Raw genomic sequence first — 22,434 nt, forward strand, 5'->3', positions numbered from 1 at the left:
CCTTTTGAAGAGCAGTCAGTGTTCTCAACTGCTGAATCATTTCTTCAGCCCTGTATGTTTTTGTCTTACATCACCCAACACAGGGTGCTTCACTAGCATTTGAATGTGAAATGCTTCCTACAAGTTCATGTGTCCCAACTTTGGTTTGCATTTTCTTCAGTTTCATATGTATGTATGTATATATGTATGTATGTATGTATGTTATGTATGTTTTATTTATTTGTGTGTGTATGTGTGTGTGTGCACAAGCGCGTGCACACACATTATACACATTTGAGTAAGAGTAAAACTTTCAGGAATTGTTTCTTTCCTTCTACTGTGTGAGTTCCGGGAGCTGAACTCAAGTCCCCAAGCATGGCGGCAGGGTCACCTTTACTGCCGAACCATCTTGCCAGTCCTCATGTATTTGAACTCTTGATCCTCAGCTGGGGTTGTTATTGTGGAGCTCTGTAGAAGCTGTGAGACCTGAGGCGTGATTGCCTCTCTGAGGGTGGGCTTTGGGGGTTTGTATTATCACCCCACTTCTGGTTCATGTTCTCTGCTCTCTGATCTATCCACATGTAAGCATCATTTACCATAAACCCCCACCACCGTGCATAGATCCACCCAGGCCACTCTGTCTTTCTTGCCACGAGAAGCAGGCTCCCTTGGACTGTGAGCTGGAATGAATAGCTTCTTTAGGTTACTTCTGTCAATGATTTGATAGCGGTAATTAGCAAAACAGCCAGTGTAGCCCTGCCTTGGTTTGGCAGGTACTCATGAGCCAATACTGGGACCTGAGAAATGCATGACACCTGAGAATGTGCTCCTTCGTATGGCTCAGAAGGACAGCAGATGTGATTAACTTGGTATGGGGAGAGTCCTTCCCTTAGGAGATGTAAGCACTACCTAACCCCTCTGTGACAGCTGGGCTGTGGTGATACACACCTTCAATCCCAGCACTCAGGAGGCAGAGGCAGGTGAATCTCTGTTGAGTTCAAGGCCAGCCTGGTCTACAGATCAAGTTTTAGGACAGTCAGGGCTACACAGAGAAACCTAGCCCCTAGAAAACAAAACAAGGGCTGGAGAGATGGTTCAGCGGTTAAGAGCACGGACTGCTCCTCCAGAGGTCCCGAGTTCAATTCCCAGCAACCACATGGTGGCTCACAACCATCTGTAATGGGACATTACAACCCTGTCTGAAGACAGCTACATTGTACTCATCTACATAAAATAAATAAATATTTTTTGGAAAACAAAATAAGTTCCAGTAACAAAGTTCAGTGCCACCAAAGTTCCCCTGAGGATTCAGTGAGCTTAGTGGGCTACAGAGCCCCCTCAGTTAACCTTATCTATATCTATCCTGTCATTCCCTGATAACCCAGACATCACACAACGAGGGCAAACCATACACAGATGGCCAGGAGGTACAACTGGAACAAGGGATGAGGATTTAGCAACTCTCACCATTCTCTCTTTCTCAAAGGAACATTGTCAGTCCACAGGCAAGATCATGACAGACACTTGCAAACAGACACAGACAAGGTGAATGAGATGGTTTGTATAACTTGACCCAGGGAGTGGCACTATTTGGAATAGTTGGAATAGGTGTGTCACTGTGGGTGTGGTCTTTAAGACCCTAGTCCTAGCAGCCTGGAAGTGAGTATTCTGCTAGCAGCCTTGAGATGAAGACGTAGAACTCTCAGCTCCTCCTGCACCATACCTGCCTGGATGCTGCCATATTCCTGTCTTGATGATAATGGACTGAACCTCTGAACCTGTCAGCCAGCCCCAAATAAATGTCTTTATAAGAGTTGCCTTAGGGCTGGGCAGTGGTGGCGCATGCCTTTAATTCCAGCACTTTGGAGGCAGAGGCAGGCAAATTTCTGAGTTTGAGGCCAGACTGGTCTACAGAGTGAGTTCCAGGACAGCCAGGGCTACACAGAGAAACCCTGTCTTGAAAAACCAAACCAACCAACCAACCAACCAACCAACCAAACAACCAAACAAACAAACAAAAAAGAGTTGCCTTGGTCATGGTGTCTGTTCACAGCAGGAAAATTCTTAAGACAGTGATAAAGATGGTTCCTGTTAGGCTCTGAGGACTGTTTTCTGCCACACTTGAGGGTGTGGGTGGGTATGGCCTTGGATTTTCTAGGTGACTCTAAGTGGCTTGTGTGTCCTTGTGAGGAGGAGGTGAGGAACAATTGGCATGCATGCAGGGTCTATCTGCCACAGAAGTGGACATGGATGCTGGGGTGACCAGATGGGGATGCCTAGTATCACAGAAAATGGAGACACAGGAAGGGCTTCTCCTAGTGCTTTGGAAGGAGGCAGTCTACATATCTTGGTTCCACGTCTTGATTCTGAGTTCTTGGAAGTGTCGAGAAAAGCAATTCTAGCTTCTGGTGCTAGTTCATGGGAATTGGCCATGACGGTCACAGGATTCCCTTGTCCAGCTGGGAGCAGTATTTGCTTGGGACAGCTCTGGCAAAGCAGTTGACTGAAGGATTGTACCTCTGTGTGTGTTTGTGTATGTATTTGTGCATGTGTGTGTGTGCCCACATGCATGTGCATATGTGTGTGTGTGTGTGTGTGTGTGCACCATCCATCCTGTGCTTTGAAACCCAGTTCCTACTGAACTTGGAACTTGCTGATTAGGGGTCCTGGAGGTCCACCTGTCTCTGCCTCCGGCATCCACTACCATTACAAGCTTCTTACTTAAGAGCTAGGGATTGAATTCTGGACTTCGTGTTTTTGAGAGGCAAGCTTTTTACTAACAGCACCGTCTCTCCAGCTGTACCTGATTTTAACCTGAGTTTATGCATCCATTTACAGTGTCCTTTGAGATCTGACTTTGAATGAATGTGACATTCACATGATGAAAACCTCAGCAGGTGCAGAGAGCGGGGTTCGGGGTGATAGATAACTGGAGACTACCCCAGGACCCTTGCTTGACTCTGGATGGGTCTTCATGGGCCCCTCTATAGCCCCCTTCTGTCCTTAGAAGGGAAGTTACCTATCCCATGGGGAATTGCCACAGAGACAGGATGTCTCCTTCCTTTCTTCTTTTTGTGCATGTATAGGGACATATCCTTGTGCATGTGCAAGTATATGTGTGCACATGCCTGTGTGTCTATGTGCCTGTAAAGGTCAGAGGTCAATTTAAGGTATCATCCTCAGGCACTATCTACCTTGTTTTCCTGAGGCAGGATCTTTCATTGGCCTAAAAAAATCACCAAGCAGTCTAGGCTGGGCAGCCAGTGAGCCTGAGCATCCATTTTGTATGCTCCACAGGACTAATTACAAGTATGTAATGAAATTTAAATTTCATTTTTATTATTTTAGAATTTCACACGTGAGTACACTCTATTTACACCATTCCCCCCCTTTCTCCCCTCCAACTTTTCCCTCCCTAGTTCCCTCTGGCATTGATGATTGCTTCTTTCATATTTATTTTACACATGCGCGCATACACACACACACACACACACACACACACACACACGCACACGCACACGCACACGCACACGCACACGCACACACACACACACACACACACACACACACGAGCGTCTATTACTCATAGGTACATATGTTTAGGGTTGTCCATGTGGGAGTAGATAACCTGTCAGGGGGCTCATCCCCAGGGTAGGATGAATCTCCCCCTCTTAGCAGCCATCTACTGTGGTTCTCCATTGAGGAGGGGGGCTTCAATGACTTATCAGTATCCCCGTGTGAACCCAGGCATTACTGTGGGGTCTGAGATTCAAACTTAGGTCCGTGTGCTTGCACAGTACGCACTTTATCTGCCGGACAATCTGCCCAGCCCCCTTCTGCCTTTGTGAGACGTGGTCTCATTATGCAGCTCAGGTAAGCCTTGGACTTGATATCCTCCTGCCTCAGCTTCCTGATGGCTGGGGTCGTAGGAAGGGACACCACACCTGGCCAAACTCACCCTTTGTGGGCATGCTGTGGGCACGTGGCTGATTTCTTCAGTCCTGCTCTCTGTCATAACTGAAGGCAGTAAGTTCTGCTTCGTCTGATCACTTATAGCAGAGGCAGGTCACTGATAATGCTCTGGAATTGTGGGACACCCCCCCCCCCCCAGCCAAGCCAGCCATGAAGCCGAGGAGGCAGATAGCTAGGTTAATGACACCTCTTTGAGAAGCTGGCCTGGGAAGCCAGGGTTCACGCCTGGCATGTATGTCTGCTTCAGGTCTAACGTTTTCCACAGAGGAAAACTCACTTTTCCTATGTACACAGGATACTTTGGTTCCTGGCCAGGGAGCTGACTCAGGAAGCAGTCCTGAGGGAACAGGCGGGGAGGCTTCATCTCTGATCTCTCACATGCTGCCGCCCTGGGCTGCTTCCAGAACTGCCTGCGCTGTGTTCTCGAAGCCAGGCTTTGCAGCTCTGTCTGGCTTGAGGCGGTTTGGCAGGAGCAGAGTTCCAAGACTTCAGGCTTTGGGCCCTGGCTTGGGGGCTCCTCTCTCCCTAGCGGAATGACATGAGCAATGCCCGCCCTTCCCTGTGGGTTCTGCCTGCAGGGTGAGCGCACCTCCTTTTCTGATGGCCTCGCTCTTCAGATTGAGGTTTAGGACAAGCTTGTTGCCAGGTCCTGAGCAGTTTTGCCCTTGTCAATTTCTCTTGCAGTTTTCCTAAGCTGTACCAAAGACACTTGTTTGGAACAGAGAAAGACAATGTTGAATTAAATCCTTTTATTTATTTAGAAGAGGATGATGGGACTCGGGAGATGGCTCAGTGACTAAAGGGCTTCTAAGTTCAATCCCTAGAATCCACATAAAAAGGCGGGAGCAGTGGCACACTGTAATTACACATTGTAATCCCAGCAGAGGGAGGTAGACATGAGCGTCTTTGGGGGGCAGCTGGCCAGCCTAGCCTCCTTGGTCAGCCCTAAGTCAGATAGAAAACAAGAGGGACAGGAGCTGAGGAACAGCCTTTGAAGTCACTGTGGGTACCCATACACATGCATACAGCTATGTCCTCACACATGTGCACACACACACACTCAGACACATATACACTTTTACACACTCACACACATACGCTCTCACATACACCATTATCCCCATAATCCCCACCATCCTCACCATCCCCGTCATCCCCACCATCCCCATCATCCCCACCTCCCCACCATCCTCATCCCCATCATCCCCACCATCCCCATCCCCATCATCTCTACCATCTCCACAATCCCCATCACCGTCATCTCCACCATCCTACCATCCCCCACCATCCCACCATCCCATTATCCCCACCATCCCACCATTCTGTCATCCCCACCATCCCCATCACCGTCATCCCCACCATCCCATCATCCCCACCATCCCACTATTCCCATCATCCTCACCATCCCCACCATCCCACCATTCTACCATTCTGTCATCCCCACCATCCCCATCACCGTCATCCCCACCATCCTCGCCATCACCATTGCTAACATCAGCACAGTTATCATCACCAGCATCTCTAATTTTAAAATAACAACAAAGTGAATCTATGTAAGTGTCGGTATGTATACATGAAGGTGCCTATGAAGCCAGAGGCAATGGACCCTCAGGAGCTGGAGTCAGAGGCTATTGTGAGCCCCACAATGTGGGTTTGGGGTATAGAACTCTTGCCTTCTACAACAGCAGTATTTATTCTTTGTTTTGTGTTTTTTGTTTTTGTTTTTGTTTTTGTTTTTTTGAGACAGGGTTTCTCTGTGTAGTCCCTGTCCTGGAATCAACTCTGTAGACCAGGCTGGCCTCGAACTCAGATATCTGTCTGCCTCTTTTTACATTACCAAGTGCTGAGATTAAAGGTGTGCACCGCTGTGCCCGGCTTCCGTATTTACCTTTAACAGCTAAGCCACCATCTCTCCAGCCGCATCACCACCGCCACGGTCACTTGTCACCGTAATTACCATCAACATTATGACATTTCCATTTATTCTCTCAGTCCTTTGGCTGGGTGGCCGGGTGGCAACCATCAGTGGGCTTCTCTCTAGATCTTCTCTTCTTTGTTCCTCAGAGACTGGCCCTGCTACCAAATGCACTGGCAGCCAGTCCCCTGCTGTGACGCAGCACTCAGGAAATCACTGGTGTCACCACAAAGACCACTTCAGGAGGTCATTCATGACTCTGTGCAGGGCCTCAGCTACCTTGCAGGCTGCTGTGGTCTTTGAGACACCCAAGCTCAGAAGGAAGTTCTCCAGAGGCCATTCTATCCAAAAGAGCTTTCCAGGGCCCAATCTAGGGAAGGCTCTTGCCCCTCGCTTCAGGACCAGCATCAAGTGTCCAAGTTGAGGGTTGAGCCAGGATGTCGCCTCCCCACCCCCTGCCCCTTCACGACCCCTCTGTGCAGAGTTCCCAGGCTGGCAGCAAGGACATCCTTCCGCTTAGTGTCTCCATCAGAGGCCAAGCAGACCCTCACCCCTCCCACTGAAGCAGGACAGTTACTACTTGGCTAGAGTCTCAGCATCCTCAAAATACAGCTCCCAGGGCTCTCGGAAGCGCTGGGATGCTCTGGGAGGGAGGTGGAGACCCTTGGGGCTCCATCCAGTTCCTTCCCAGGTGTTTGATGGGTGCCCCAGGAGGAAGCATCACTGAGCCTGGGGGCCAAGCAGCGTGGTAATTAGGAAGCATTGCGTGTTTGTGGCATGTGTTGGGCCCTCGGCTGGGGGCCTCATTACCTGAGCCAACAGAAGGGCTGCCAGGTGTGTCACCCAGTAGCTCGGTTCTCTGCCGCTCTAATTAAAATCTCCCGGCCTTTGGCCTGAGTGCGGCTCCCACAGCTGTCTCCTGTTATCTGTGTGGTCCCGCTTCCTCCCACCCGCCTATCTCCACAGCTTGTTTTTGCACAAATTGGCTCTGGGCCTCAGGTGATGGGGAAAACACGCTGTCTGCCGAGTCATCCGCAGCCAAGGGAGCTGGCTCCCGCTGCCGGGCGCATTCTCGACCCTCTTCCTCCCCTCCAGCCTGGCAAGGGCTTTGAGGCTCCGCGCTTCCCTTCCAGGCAGTGTTGAAAAACAAAATTAGCATTTTTGTAAAAATACGAAGCTTTCGTTTGAAGAGAAGCTTAATGGCCTCCAGAATCAGACTCGGGTTTTCTTCTTCATAAAGCCAGGTTCCCCTGCGCTGAGGTTTGTGAGTCTTTGGCTGTATCCAGGGACTTGGATGGGAACTAGAATCTGAAGATGGAAACTTGCCTTAATGATACTGCCTCCATGTTCTACCATCTTTTCTCTTTCTTTCCTCTATCCTCCCTTCTTTCCTTTTTTCTTATTTTGAAGCATTGGGAATTGAACCTAGGGCCTTGTACATGTACTCTACCACGCCCCAGCCCCTCCCTGGGAAATTCTAGGCAGGGGCTCTATCACTGAGCCATGCCCCCAGTCCTTTCTGGGGGATTCTAGGCAGGGGCTCTACCACTGAGCCACGCCCCCAGCCCTCTCTGGGGGATTCTAGGCAGGGGCTCTACCACTGAGCCACGCCCCCAGCCCTCTCTGGGGGATTCTAGGCAGGGGCTCTACCACTGAGCCACGCCCCCAGTCCTCTCTGGGGGATTCTAGGCAGGGGCTCTACCACTGAGCCACGCCCCCAGTCCTCTCTGGGGGATTCTAGGCAGGGGCTCTACCACTGAGCCACGCCCCCAGTCCTCTCACTGGGGGATTCTAGGCAGGGGCTCTACCACTGAGCCACGCCCCCAGTCCTCTCTGGGGGATTCTAGGCAGGGGCTCTACCACTGAGCCACGCCCCCAGCCCTCTCTGGGGGAGTCTAGGCAGGGGCTCTACCACTGAGCCACGCCCCCAGCCCCTCACTGGGGGATTCTAGGCAGGGGCTCTACCACTGAGCCACGCCCCCAGCCCCTCACTGGGGGAGTCTAGGCAGGGGCTCTACCACTGAGCCATGCCCCCAGCCCCTCACTAGGGGATTCTAGGCAGGGGCTAGGGTTATATCTTTTCCTTGCTTAATTTCTTTTTCTTTTTTTTTCTTTCTTTTTTTTGTGTTTTTTTTTTTTGTTTGTTTTTTTTGTTTTTGTTTTTGTTTTTTTGGTTTTTGGGATTTGGTTTTTTCGAGACAGGGTTTCTCTGTGTAACCCTGGCTGTCCTGGAACTCACTCTGTAGACCAGGCTGGCCTCGAACTCAGAAATCCACCTGCCTCTGCCTCCCAGAGTGCTGGGATTACAGGTGTGTGCCACCACCGCCCAGCTTCCTTGCTTAATTTCTCTTTTGAGACAAGGTCTTGCCAAGTTTCCGGGGTAGGCTCTGTAGTCTGTGGGCAGGCCTTAAACTTTCCCAGAGAGCTGGGATGAGAAGTCTGAGCCTCACGGCCCTGCAATGGATGTTCATTATCTTGAAGAGCCTCCTAGCGTCTTTCCTGAGGCTGGCCTGTTAATAATACAGAGGTTAGGCAGACTCCTTGAAGTTGTCTGCATGAACAGAACAGTAGTTTTCCTCATATCTAGACTTTTCTAGCAAGTAAAGTGGAGGTGGTGGGTAAAATGCTCTGCAACCACAAGGTAGTCCCGCGGGCGCTGGAGACTATTTCTGAAAAGGACCCCAGAGCTGCATTCACTCAGAGTATGGGCGTGATGAAGTGGCACCCAGGTGATCTTCTTGGCCATCCATGTTTGCTGAGGATCCTGCCTGTGACCTTGTCTGGTCATGACAGCTAGTGTTAATTGACAGTCTCTAGAATCACTAGGGGACAGATCCCTGTCAGTGAGGGACTTTGTGGATTAGGTTAACTAAGGTGGGAAGACCCACCCTGAATGTGGGTACAACCATCCCATGGGCTGGGGTCCTGGACTGAGTAAAGAGGGCAGTGAACATCTGGAGTCGTCTCTCTCTGCTTCCTGGCTGTGACTTGTCATGTGATCTTTCTGGGTACTACAAGCAGACATCTACTGTTCCAAGATAGGCAACCAATGGCGGAGCTAAGACACAGTTACAGCAAAGTCCAACTCTGTGGACCAATGAATTAATTGGGGTAACTTACCGGAGTGTAGGTGCTGAGTTACTTACAGGGGCAGGTGTTCTCCGGTGACAAAATGAGCCAAATCAAGCTGAATTAAAGTATAAAGACAGGTTTATTAGGGACAGGTCTTGGGCAGGTTCACCAACCTCACCAGAGGAGGTCAGTGAAGTCAACGTGCAGACAAGGAGACAGAAGTGGGGGGGGGGATAGGAAACAGAGAGAAAAGAGAAATTCATAATGTCTGGATTATACAGTGAAGGGCCTCTAGATAAGAGGAAACCCAGTTCCTGGACTGGAAAGTTCAGCATAGAGGGCAGGGTGTGCTGGGAGAATCTGGAGGCCAGGTCTGCCTTTGTGTGTTAAGTAGGCACCTCAGCCCCTTGTCCGATTTCCCTTTGAGGGACCACTCAAAGGTAGCTGTGTCGTGGAAAGCCCTGTATGACAGCTCTTGAAAGTTGCAACTCTGGAGCTCTCCAAGTAACTTTGCAGGCGGCTGGACAGAAATGTCAGTCTCTTCTCTCTGCAGCAAGCTTTATTACTTAAAGCGATTCGGTCCTCCGAGGTTTTCTGAATCTTGTAAATTTCAGGGACTTTCTGAGACTTATAAGTTGTTTCGTTTCTGTGTCTTAAAGAGCCTCACTCCAGGATAGAAATGTTTCAGGAGGATATAGCTGCACAGCAGCATGCAGTGTGACCTTCTGCCTCACATTTTTTTTTTTTTGTGGGCATGCCTTCCACATCATGATGTACCATAGAAATGTGAAAGCATTGGGAATGTAAACAAAGAATTTAGAAAATAATAATGATAATAATAAAATGTGAGCCAAAAATAGACTTTTCCTTTCTTAAGTTGCCTTTATCAAGTATTTTGCCACAGCAGCAAGAAAGTTAACCAGTACAATGCTTAATGTCTTTTATATGTCTAGAATTCTGTAGTGGGCCAAAAGCCCACCTCTGAGCAACTCATCTTCTTAGGTGAGTCAGCAGCCTTGCAGGGGTAAGAAGGCTCTGATCTCCCAGCTCTTTTGTGGAGGTGTGCATGCCCATTGCTCTTGTGCTCGGGGGCAGAAGGTGGGCCTTTCTTTGGAAAGGACCTTTGCAAGACTCTCAGGCAGCTCACACAGGTCCAAGGGTCTTCTCTCTATAGCTCAGCAGATCCAGGCCCTATAGGTTTTTGCAAGCTGCCCCCTGGTGGTGTGCTAGGCCATTGTAGTCTTCTTCAACCTCCTGGTGATCTGGTCCCAGCTTGAGCTGGGCTGGGACTAGCTGGCTGTGGATGATGAGGGCAACAATAGGGAGAGCCAAGCAAGGGGTCAGCAGTTTGGTGACACAGAGAGCTGACATTGCTTTGCCTATGGATCCACAGCTTGTGACAAACCTAGTCTTTAGGGACCCTGGATCAATGGTTTCATGGACGATGCGGCACCTTGGATATGAAAGTCCTCTTCACTCCTGACTCTGTTGTGTGCTACCAAACACATCCACACCTATGTCTACTCACACCAGTTAGGTAGGCCACGACAGACCAAAGCAGACTGTACCAAAGTCAACTCGATGAACCAGTGAATTCTTTGTGAGAGGTCTCTTACAAGAGCAGGGCTGACTCAAAGGCAGCTGTATCACGACAAGTCCAACCCAGCCTAGGAGACACCCACGAACGAACGCAGCAACCATGAAAGATTTGTAGGCAGCTCAATAGGTCCAAGAATCTCCTTCCGGCAGCCTCCCCCTCCTCCCTGTAACCTCTCCCCCCACCAGTGTCATCTCTCTGCAATTATTTACTTTGTCTACAAAGCTGGGGAGAGGCCTTGAGAATCTTGGAAATTTCTACTTTCCCAGACTTGTGTTTTGTTTACCTCTGGCGGCTCAGGAGCCACCCCTCCCCCACCTCCTGGAGACAGTGCTTCAATCTGAAGGAAACTACTAGAATTTCAAGTGTGAGAACTCCTCTAGGGATGGGGGTAGAGATACAGGACAGATTCTCCCCAGGAGGAAGCCTTCTGATCAGAGGAAGAGTGCCTGGCAGGCGTGGAGGTGCTGGGCAGTACAGAGGCTGGTATGGAATGAGCAGATGAGCAGTTTGGTGTGTGTGTGTGTGTGTGTAAGTGTGTAAATGTGTGTAAATGAGAATGCAGACTAGAGTCCAGGATGGCTTGTTTTTGCACCAGTGGTTTGTGAGGTGTCCTTTGTAGACTAGCCTTGTGTTAATCTGTGCCATGCTCACCTGGTGCCCACTCTCACCTGGCACCCACATCCTCTCCTGACTCCATCTTCTAACCCCTGCATCCTTGACTTTTTCATTACGCAGATGTTTTTGTGCAATAGATGCTCTGGGTACCAGAGGCAGCTGTGGCACCTGTGGTACTGGGTACTAGTAGGTGGTACTAACTAGGCCAGGCTCTGCTTAGTTTCTAAGATGATTGCTTACATTGTGTGTGTGTGTGTGTGTGCGTGTGTGTGTTTGATGTGTGTGGATAAATGTGTCTGTGTGGGTGCACACGCATGTGGAAACTAGAGAGTCAACCTTGGGTGTTATATCTTAGGAGCCAATCACCTTAGTTTTTCTTCTTCCTCTTCTTTTGCATGTGTGCATGCATGCATGTTGTCTGTGTATGTGTATGTGTGTGTGTGTGAGAGAGAGAGACAGAGACAGAGAGTCAAAGAGAGAGAGAGAGGAAGACAGAGACACACACAGAGACAGACAGACAGAGACAGGGCAGGGGGATCTGAAACATTCCTGTGAAGTCAGAGGAAGATTTGAATCAATTCTCTCCTTCCGAGAGTGTTCCAGGGTTTGAACTCTCCATAAGTCTTGGAGGCAAGTGCCTTTATCCTTGAGCCATCTTGCTGGCCCCACTGCCTAGTTTTCTTGAGACAAAGTCTGTCACTGGGACCTGACACTAGCCGGCTTGGCCAGCCTGGCATGCCAGTGAGCCCTAGGGAATCCTCCCGTCTGTTCCTCCTGGAATTCTTTTCTCTAATTTTTGGAATTAGAGGCATGTACCATGACTCTTGACATTTTACATGGGTTTTGGAGTGGGGCTCGGGTCCTCATGCTTGTGAGATAAGTACTTTACCAACTGAACCGTCTCCCCAGAACCATTATCTAAAAACATTTTGGGGGATGCAGAGAGAATTTCCCCGGGCAGTGGTGGCACACACCTTTAATCCCAGCACTTGGGAGGCAGAGGCAGGCAGATTTCTGAGTTCGAGGCCAGTCTGGTCTACAGAGTGAGTTCCAGGAAAGCCAGGGCTACACAGAGAAACCCTGTCTCGAAAAAAAGAAAAAAGAAAAAAAATGCAGAGAGAATTTTAAAGGCATACAAAGAGATACAAAGGAAAGTCTCTGACCCAAGTGCTACCAGCTCCCATTTCCCAGATTGTGTTCTGCGGGGTCACAGCCATTAGCCATCACTATAGTACACGGTCCAGTTCCAGATGGTAATTTTCAGCCAAGCTTCAGACCTCCTGGCCGCACCAATCCCATATGCTGCATGGGTAGCAACAGCATCTCTCACCTGCACCTGCCCAGAGACGCCATTCATGGAGACAATTTTCTGAAACGCAGTGCCCAAAGGGTCCGTGTTTGTTTATATTCAGAACTGCTTTAGAGAGCTGCCTTGTTTTTTAGCTCTTGGAGGCCCACCAGGCTGCTCTGTGACAGGGCCAGGGTGATGGGAACAGGGCCGTGTAAGAAATGAAGGACCCTCCGGAACCCACCCAGCGAGTGTCTTCTGTGTCGCAAGTGTCTCCCCGCAGGGCCAACCTTTCTGCTTTTCCTCCTGTGGGTGACAGGTGATTTATGCTCTCCTTCAGAAAAGGCAACAGTTGCTAAGAACTGGGCAAACAAAGAGATGGCTGATCCCCGGGAACAGCTGGAGGGGGACAGCTGGGAGACAGCTGCTGAATCTGAATGCGCAGGCCACCCGAAACAGACATCTTCAACACATTGGTGGCACTAGGAACCACTGCTCCTCTCCCTCCTCTCCAGGTGGCATCTCACTCCCGAGCGTTGGAGAGAGGAGTCAGCAGGAGTCACTCTTGTTTGTGCATTCGTCCATATTCACCATCCATCATCTGCCCACCCGGTACTCCTCCCCACCCTCCATCCAGCACTAGCATCGCCCCGACAACCACTGTCCCGTCTGTTTATCACATACACTCACCCATTATCATCTACCTATCCTATGGCATCTGTCTGTCCAAATTCCATCTGTCACCCATCATTCATTTCTCCGTCCATCCATTTATTCATTCACACATTCAATAGATACTGCTTGTGATTCTTCCATATGTGGCCGAGCAGTGACAGGGTCCATAGGTGTACATAGTAGATGGGAGCATGTAAGTTCTTCCTTCCTTCCTCCCTCCCTCCCTTCCTTCCTCTCTTCCTTCCTTCCCTCCCTCCTTCCCTCCCTCCCTCCCTTCATTCCTTTCCCCTTCCTTCCTTCCTTCCTTCCTTCCTTCCTTCCTTCCTTCCCTCCCTCCCTCCCTCCCTCCCTCCCTTCCTTCCTTCCTTTCCCATTCCTTCCTTCCTTTCCCCTTCCTTCCTTCCTTCCCTCCCTCCCTTCCTTCCTTTTCCCTTCCTTCCTTCCCTCCCTCTCTCCTTTCCTTCCCTTTCCCTTCCTTCTTTCCTTCCTTCCTTTCTTTTTTTCTTTCTTCCTTCTTTCTTTCTTTCCTTCCTTCCTTCCTTTCTTTTTTCTTTCTTCTTATTGTTAATTTCAATACAGGATCTTACTATGTAGCTCCAGCTGTCTCAGAATTTGCTTTGTAGACCAGGCCTGCCTAGAAATCATGGTGACCCTCTAAGGTGCTGGGATTGCACTTGCATGCTGTTATGTCTGGCTTGCTGCTCTCTCGCATCCTGGGATAGGAGGACTCTTTCTGCAGCCTGCAGGGACTGTGGAGGGAGGTGTGGGATGAGGGAGCATTGTGCGGATGCACTTGGATTTTGTACTTTAAAGACACATGCATTGATTTCCTAGCAAACCCTCACAGTGCACCGGGGTTTGTGTCACAGAAACTCCTTATAAATTTCTAAGATAGAGGTATGATTGCCCACATACACAGAGGAAGGAAACTGAGGCTGGGGAGACGTCCTGGGTTATATTTTCCAGAGATCTGCTTGTCAACTCTAAGCTATGCCCAGTAGTGGAGGCTACACCCCTGCAGTGGGGAGCACGGTGACTCTAAGCCATGCCCAGCAGTGGGAGCTACACCCTTGCAGTGGGGAGCACGGTGCTGTGCTCATGTAGTCCACGAGCATCCTGTGGACATTTCCCCCAGACGAGATCGCCATTAGGGACAAATGACATGTCACGAGCCATACAGCCTGCTAGCTTTGTGGAGCTGCATTCTGATGGAAGAGATTCTTAGTAATCAAGAGGAGTTGCTCACGTATCATATATATAGGTATATGAGATGGTATGGTCCTAAGATGTAATGGTGGCAATACTAGTGGCAGAGGTGTGGTGATAAAGATCACAGATGTAGTGATGATCGAGATGGTGAAGATGACAGTGATGGTGGTGGTGGTAATGGTGGTGGTAGCAGTGGAGGTGGTGGTGGTGGTGGTGGTGGCAGTGGTGGCGGTGATGGTGGTACTGGTAAAGGTGATGACAATGCTGGTTTTGGTGGCAGTAGTGGTGATGATGATAGTGGTGATGTTTCAGATGGTGGTGATGATGGTGGTAGTGATGGCTATGATGATGGTGGGGATCGCGGGGCTGATGCAAACGGTAATGATGATTGATGGTGGTGATGATGGTAGTGAGGCAGGTGGAGGTGATGATGATGGAAGTGATGATGGAGATGGTGTCAGTGGTAGGAGTGTCATCAGTCATCATGACAATGGTGACAGCAATAATGGTCAGATAATAATGGGTTCAGAGAGAAAGAGATCTTCCTTTCTGAAGAGCATGGGCACTGCCAGAAGCCAACTCCTTGTATTCCTCTGACTAGAGGGGCAGGCAGATGTGGCCGTACTCGCTGGGGACAGAACCAGATAAAAGCTGGGTGCTGCGAGGCCCTGCTAAATGATTGGCTGAAACCTGCCAGGTGACAGTGGCCTCCAAACAGCCACACAACCTGTGGGACATTCCGTGTCTGATCCCCTGCTGTGGTGATTCAAGATAGACTGTATGACTATGGCACAGCTGGCAGCGCAGCGCGTTGGTGCATTGACAAACCGATGTGAAAGCAGAACAGGACTTTATAGAGTGAGGGAGCAGACCATCGGGAGGGGGAGGGCCCAGAGAAGATGGTATGGGGCGGGGGCGGGGAGACAAAATACCAACCACATTTCCTCTCACATGCAAAATCTGAATATACATGGTATGAAGGCAGAAGGGAGATTGTGGGGAGGCAAGTTGTGGGGAAGGAGGAATAGGAGAGTAGTGAGGTATGGTTATGAGCAACTATAGACATATATGCATATGTGTATACTTATATACATATATACATATATATGGAAATATCAGCAGGAGCCCATTATTTTATATGTTTTTTTTTTTTCCCGAGACAGGGTTTCTCTGTATAGCCCTGGCTGTCCTGGAACTCACTCTGTAGACCAGGCTGGCCTTGAACCCAGAAATCCACCTGCCTCTGCCTCCCAAGTGCTGGGATTAAAGGCATGCGCCACCACTGCCCAGACATTATTTTATATGCTAATTCAGAAGTTATTTACAACTTGTGCTACAAAAATGATGGAAATCAATGTAAAGATATGCATTGCCACTTAGTACATTTTCCAAACAGTTGACAATATATGGTTTTAAAATCTAACAATTATTTATCCAGGATGGAGACACGGCTCAACAGGTTAAAGGCATTTGCTGATGAGCCTGTTGACCGGAGTTTGAGTCCACCTGTGTGGTGGAGGGAGAGATCTGACTTCATGGGTTGTCTTAGGACTTCCATGAATGTACATACACACACACACACACACACACACAGAGAGAGAGAGAGAGAGAGAGAGAGAGAGAGAGAGAGAGAGAGAGAGAGAAATGAAATGTAAAACAAAAGATTTAAATGTGAATACATTCTATTTTTGTCGATTGTGGGCTAATGCTTTAAAACGTCTAAAAAATTGTAATCTAACAGGCAAATTTAATTTAACAGGCAAACATTTTGAGATTCCTTTACAGAGAAAAATGAGCGATAAGATCATTATATATGAGGATACGCTGTGTGTGTGTGTGTGTGTGTGTGTGTGTGTAGGGGGGGTGGGATTAAAAAGGAAGCCATGTAGAAATCCAAGCTTTTAGGCTCACATTCTCAGTGTCTGGTACAGACTTAATGTTTCCTGGGTTTTAAGCAGTAGAGCAATGTGGTAGTTAAAATGTCAGTTTACAAGTCGGGGAATTATTTTTCTCTGTAGCTTGTGATCAGATATTTTAGATGCTATCTTAAAAGCACATGAAGGATCATAGAGTTTAAGAAAATAAGACAAACCATGGTAGCCATGCCTGTTACTTGGAAGGGTGAGTCAGGGGCATTGCTTTGAGTCCAGGACCAGTCTGAGCTACATAGCAAGACCCCATCTCACAAAACAAAAAGCAGAAAAGAAGGAAGGGAAGAAAAGAAGGAGGGAGATAAAGAGGAAGAGGAGAGGGGGAGGAAGAAAGAGGAAAAGAGGGAGAAAATTTTGTGGGTATCTGTGGGTGCTATCCCTGGAGTAGGATTGTGGGTAACAGGTATAAAGTGAGAGATTGATGATTGTCACCGTGGGAGTCGTCAAGGGGCCTGGATCATAGAAGATACAGATGGAGAAGGGATGGGACAGGACAGGACAGGAGGCCACGGGGGACATGGGAGATACCAAGCTAGTCTTGCTTCAGTGGGTTAGGTTGGGATGGTTTATAGGTTGACTGACAGATTTGCTGGTAGGGCGGTGTTGACAGTTCGAGGTGTGAGTCATAGCAGCCTCCGGAGCTGTGTGGAGAGCCCAGCAGAGATGGGGAGCAGGCAGACAGGTTTTGGCCACACAAACCTGGATGCTGCTGGACACTGGAGAGAGGTGCTGGGTAGTCAGGTGCGTGGCCCTGGATGAGTGACTGGCTACACGTTTCTCTCACTGTCCCAGGTCTCTGTGTCTTTGGTCTCCTGTTCTGCTCTAAGCCTTTGGAGATACAGAGGCACTTACTTATATGCACTTAGCATGCACTGCCTTCCAAACATATTGCCACCTCACTGCCTTGCCCGGCCTGTGCTAATGACCTCAGGGGCCAATTTTCTTCCACACTGATCCAAAACCTTGGTTCTAATTTACTTTGCTTAGCTTGATTCAGTCTTAATTACCTGTGTGGTAGCGGCCGCAGCCAGGGTTTGAATCGATGTGTCTCTCAGAGCAGTTTCCTTCCCCAGAAGTTTTAGTGGCCTGTGATGAGCTCGCCCAGGTCTGTACAACAGAAAACACTTCCAAAGTGTCACTTTCCTGGAAATCAAGGTTTAATTGTGTGGAAATGATGGTGAGCTGTCAAATCGATTGGCTCTCTCAGGAAACGTGGTCATGCTCCCTTTTCTCTTTGCAGTAATTTTATAGCTACTATTAACCTGCATCCACAAGGAAGGCGACTCAGTGTCCTGTCTACCACCTTGAGCCACTACTGGACTTGGGGGACAAGGGTCCTCATGCCTTTGCTTCTCTGGACTGAGAACTCACACCCTACCACTGCTCTGCATTGTGGGCTGTCCAGGAGATGACGTGAACCTGCAGAGCTGCACGTGCTCACCTGAACGACCGTGTCATTGTGTCACTGGCCTGTGAGTGCTGGAAAGGTTCATTCCAGCCTTTGGGTTGCTGAAGTAGGTTCTGCCCCAGGTCAGCATAAAAACATTTTTTTTTCCTTCAAAGAGAATAAGAGGCTGGGGAGATGAGTCAGTGGATAAAGAGCCTGCGGTGTGTTCATAAGGACCTGAGTTCGGATCCCATGTACTGTGTAAAGGCTAGGGGTATTGGTGTCTGTAACCATGACACTGTGAGTGTGTGTGTGTGTGTGTGTGTATTTGTGTGTAGGGGTTGCAGGAGGCAGAGTGAAACTTGTTCCATGTTCAGTGAGAGACCATATCTCAAAACATAAGGTGGACAGCAATTGAGGAAGACATCTGACATTGTTCTCTGGACTGTCCATGTCTGCACATGCTACATATGCACATACCATGCAAACACAGACTTACTGCACACATACACACATACATACACACACATACACACGCACACACACATACACACATGCACACACATATACGCATATAGACACACACATACACACATGCACACATGCACACACACATACATAACCCACACATACATAATACACACATACATACACACATATACATACACACATGCACATACATACATACATATACAATTACACACATATACACACAACATACACACACACACGTGTGCACGTGCACACACACATATGCACATGCATACACATATACACATATATACACACACATGTACACACACATGCACACACACATACATAATACACACATATACATACACACGTGCAAATACTTACACAATTACACACATATATACACATACATACACACACATACACATACACACACACACACACACACACACAATGCACACACACATTAGATGGGATAATAAGTTTTTTCTGAGCCAAATTTGAGTGACCATGACTTGACAATACAGATACAAGTTGCCTCGAGTGATGGAAATGGTTTCAGCACATTTTCTAAGTCATAAATCAAGGCTTTTCACATACAGTGCTAAGAGCATCAGACGTGTGTGTTACCGGGATGTTGTGATATCGTTGTGTCTCAATGCTAACTGATGACACACTGCAGGCACACTGTTGTAAACGTAGAGACCAGAGGGCACCTTTCTTGAGTTGGCTCTTTTTTTTTTTTTTTTCTACAATGTAGGTTCTAGGGATAGAACTTGGGTTGTCAGGCTTGGAAGAAAGCACTTTTTTTTAAAGATTTATTTATTTATTTATTTAATATACACTATAGCTGTCTTCAGACACACCAAAAGAAGGCATCAGGTCTCATTACAGATGGTTGTGAGCCACCACGTGGTTGCTGAGACTTGAACTCAGGACCTCTGGGAGAGCAGTCAGTGCTCTTAACCACCGAGCCACCTCTCCAGCCCTGCAGCAAGTACTTTTTCCTGATGAGCCGCCGCACTGGCTCAGTACTACGTTTCCTATGAGGAGTTAGAGAATTCTGATGGCGGAGTCTTAGGTCCAAATTTCTCTCAAGCGTTTAGGTGGCTGAATTCCTGAAGACAGGCAAGGGGCCTCAGGCTGGTTTGAATCTCTGCCTTTACCTGCACCTCGCCTCATCCGATGGCTTCGTATTTCTCCTAGTGTCTGGAGAGTGTGGAGTTCTGGCTGCAGGCTTGGCTGGTTTGCTGTCCCAGCTCCCTGACCTTGGGCAGGACCTCTCGCACTGCAGGAACATATAGGAGGAGATGTGGGAGGGAGTAACTGCCTGAGGGAGGTCACACCACTTTCTCATTCCCAAATTAAAGCTGTGTGGTGAATCATGGGGCCTTTAGTCTTTATCCATTCCTACCTTATTTATAGAAACCGGAAGACAAGAGGACTGTCTCCAGTCACCTCTGCCAGGCTCACATCCCTTGTCCCAAGGCAGGACTTACATAGTTCCTCTACAGGACTCAGGTTCTGTGGTTCATTGGTTGGTGCACTTCAGCTAAAGGTGTCTGCCTATTCTAGTCTCCTGCTGACCTGCTTTCTAGTAAAGTGGGGAAATGTTTGGCAAAGACAGGTCTGAGGGAAAACTGGGCTAGTTTTCTAGTGAGTCAAACCCCTCCTTGGGAGTCCTGAGGACTCACTCCTCCTAAGGCTCAGAGTCCAGCTCCCAATCCTCCTTCTAGGGTAGATGTTCCACTGGCCAAGCTTGAAGCCACAAGGAAATAGAGTGGTTGGTGGGCCTGAGAGAGATGCCTCCAGCTGTTCCGAGCACTGAGGGCCATGTGGTATTTTGAAAGTGGTTGGTGAAGGCCCTGTGCCCTGTCCTTTTTCGAAAGCGCCATAGCTGTATTTCCAGGTAGCTCTGACATCCTGCTTGTCCCTTCCTCTTTAATAGTCTACTCCATATTCCCCTTGGATGACACAGGGATAAAGAGACTGGAGAGGCCTGACCTGGGAGACATGTCCTCTAAGGCAGACAGGCACAATGCAGAGGACCTGGCCTTGGCTGTTCATCTCCTGCCCTGAGGGGATGACATTGGTCACAGTGAGTGCCATCTCCAAGGGGCTCAGGAAAGACTCCCGGATAGATTTTAATGACCTGCGATGTTTACGGACTTAGAAGATGCCTCGGGGACTTGAGTGGGAAGAAGTGGTTCGACAGCTCAACATCAGCAGGGCTGTCGATCCGGGCTCCAGGCTGACGTGGGCCGAGCTGTGGAGCCTCAGGGGCTTCTGAAGGTATTTTAGGTTTTTCTTCACAGGTTCATTCTGAGGCGTTTATTAACTGCGTGTGGAGTGCCCACACTGGCCCTCTCCACAAGGGATGCTGGAGCCGGTTCCCCCTCCAAGGCTTCTTCAGGGACTGGATGGGATGTGGAACCGAGCTGGATAGGGACAGAGCAGGGGGGCTCACAGGAAGCACACAGTGGAAGCCCTCTCAGCTCTCGGGTTCGGGGTTCACACTAATGTAGTGTAAGCTATGCTTTTGGAGAACTGAGCCTTCCTGAGTCCCCAGATTCACTTCACTCACTAAAAGGTCTGCATGCATACACAAGTTCTACAAAAAGCAGATGAGCATTTCCTTAGGGTCATGGTTTTAAGACTTTGTCGCTGGGCTTGGGGGCCCAGACCTGTCATTCAGATTAATCAGGGGCTGAGGCAGGAGGGTCTCTGGGGCTTGTTCACCAGCCAGTCTAGAAGGCTGGTTACTCTTCAAGGTGGCTGGAGCCCGAGAAACGACATAGACATGGTCTTCTGGCACCAGGCACACATGTACATAGCATGTACACATGAAAAAAATGCACTTGGGTCAAACACGGTAAAGCCTGGTTTCTCCCTCAGTGAGAGTTCTGTCTTCCATGCTGTGACAATGGAAGATGTCTTGCTTGTGTGCCCAAGGCATCCCTGGAGTTTCTGAGCAGGAGGGCTGTGTATGGACTGCGGGCAGAGGGTGACAGATAGGCATTCTATGTGGACCCTCCCAGAACCCTCACGTGTTAATGATCTAGTCTCATGATAATCTCAAGATGAGGAAGCAGATAGTGGACCAGACAGGTTGAGCAACTTGTCCAGTGCTGCACAGTTCACGGCGAGGGTTGGGGGTGGGGGTCTGCTGAGTTATGCTGTGGTACGCTTTGCCCTTCTGCTTTCTGACTCTTCCAGAACCCATGCCTGCTCACACACTGCTTGCTCCGTGGCAGCCGATGTTGTCTGTATGTCCTTGCAATGCTGTCTCTGCCCACTTCCCCACCCCCCACCCCCCCACCCCCCACACCCCCCACCCCCGCCCTCCACTTGGTGTCACACAGCTGCAAACACACACTGAGAAGCTGTTCTATATACTGTAGATGGCAGCACTGTGACATTTATCCAACACTGGGAGGAAGACAGACAGACAGACAGACAATTGGGGTCCTGGATCTTGGACCTCAGAGCTGCCCTGTCTAGTAGCGGTTCCACTGACTGCTGTCATGACAACAGTCACCGGCCAGGCAGGTGCCGGCCACCTGGGGTCACTGTGCACCAGCTATTTATTGGTAGAGTCCAGAGCTGCTGAGAGAAGACATGGGGTAAGCTCTGGGTCAGCCTTGCCGTCCCCAACACTCACGAGTGTCAAAGTGGAAGTTGACAGAGGGAGGGCTCAGCACTGCTTGCAGCCTCATAGCCCTCAGTAAGTCCATTACACAGATGAGGAAACGTGAGGCTTTGTGGCTGAGTGACTTGTACAAAAGTAATCAAGCTAGAAAGCTCCAGAGCTGTGATTTGGATTCAAATATAGTGTTCCAGAGCTCATGAGCCTCCTTGGTCATCTGGGTACAGCCTAGGACACCCCAGGGATCTGTCCGCCTCCTGTGTCATCTGTCACCTGCTCAGAATAAGCCCTTTTGCCTAATACAACATAGGATGCGTCTGTGAGGCTGTCTATACGGCTCACCCTGAGGAGAGGCCTGTGACCCTCAAGAGTTCCCCAGGAACTCCACCTGGGACGGGCTGTAGACTCAGCATATGGATGGATGCACACCCCACCATGGTCGAGCACACACACGCTGCTCTGCAGCCCCTGTCAGTTCCTGTAAGGATTGGTCCACCTCGCTATACCTGCTGTCTGGACATCCATATGACATCTGGCCAGAATTCATAGCTCTCAGGGGCCAGCTGGGCCCATCCTGTAGAGGAGAACACTAATTGAGACTTAAGGAACAAAAACCAGCTTGGGAGTCTCTCTCTCTCTCTCTCTCTCTGACTCTGTCTCTCTGTCTCTGT

General features: G+C 49.2%; 1 protein-coding gene across 2 annotated transcripts in view; it reads left to right on the plus strand.

Annotated features, from left to right (window-relative positions):
• Window positions 1-22,434, plus strand: part of Prkar1b (protein kinase cAMP-dependent type I regulatory subunit beta) — a 124,789-nt gene that overhangs the window by 26,722 nt on the left and 75,633 nt on the right. The gene's annotated exons all lie outside the window — the stretch shown is intronic.

The sequence above is a fragment of the Apodemus sylvaticus genome, chromosome 22 (genome assembly GCF_947179515.1).
Source record: "Apodemus sylvaticus chromosome 22, mApoSyl1.1, whole genome shotgun sequence".
NCBI classification, from domain to species: domain Eukaryota; kingdom Metazoa; phylum Chordata; class Mammalia; order Rodentia; family Muridae; genus Apodemus; species Apodemus sylvaticus.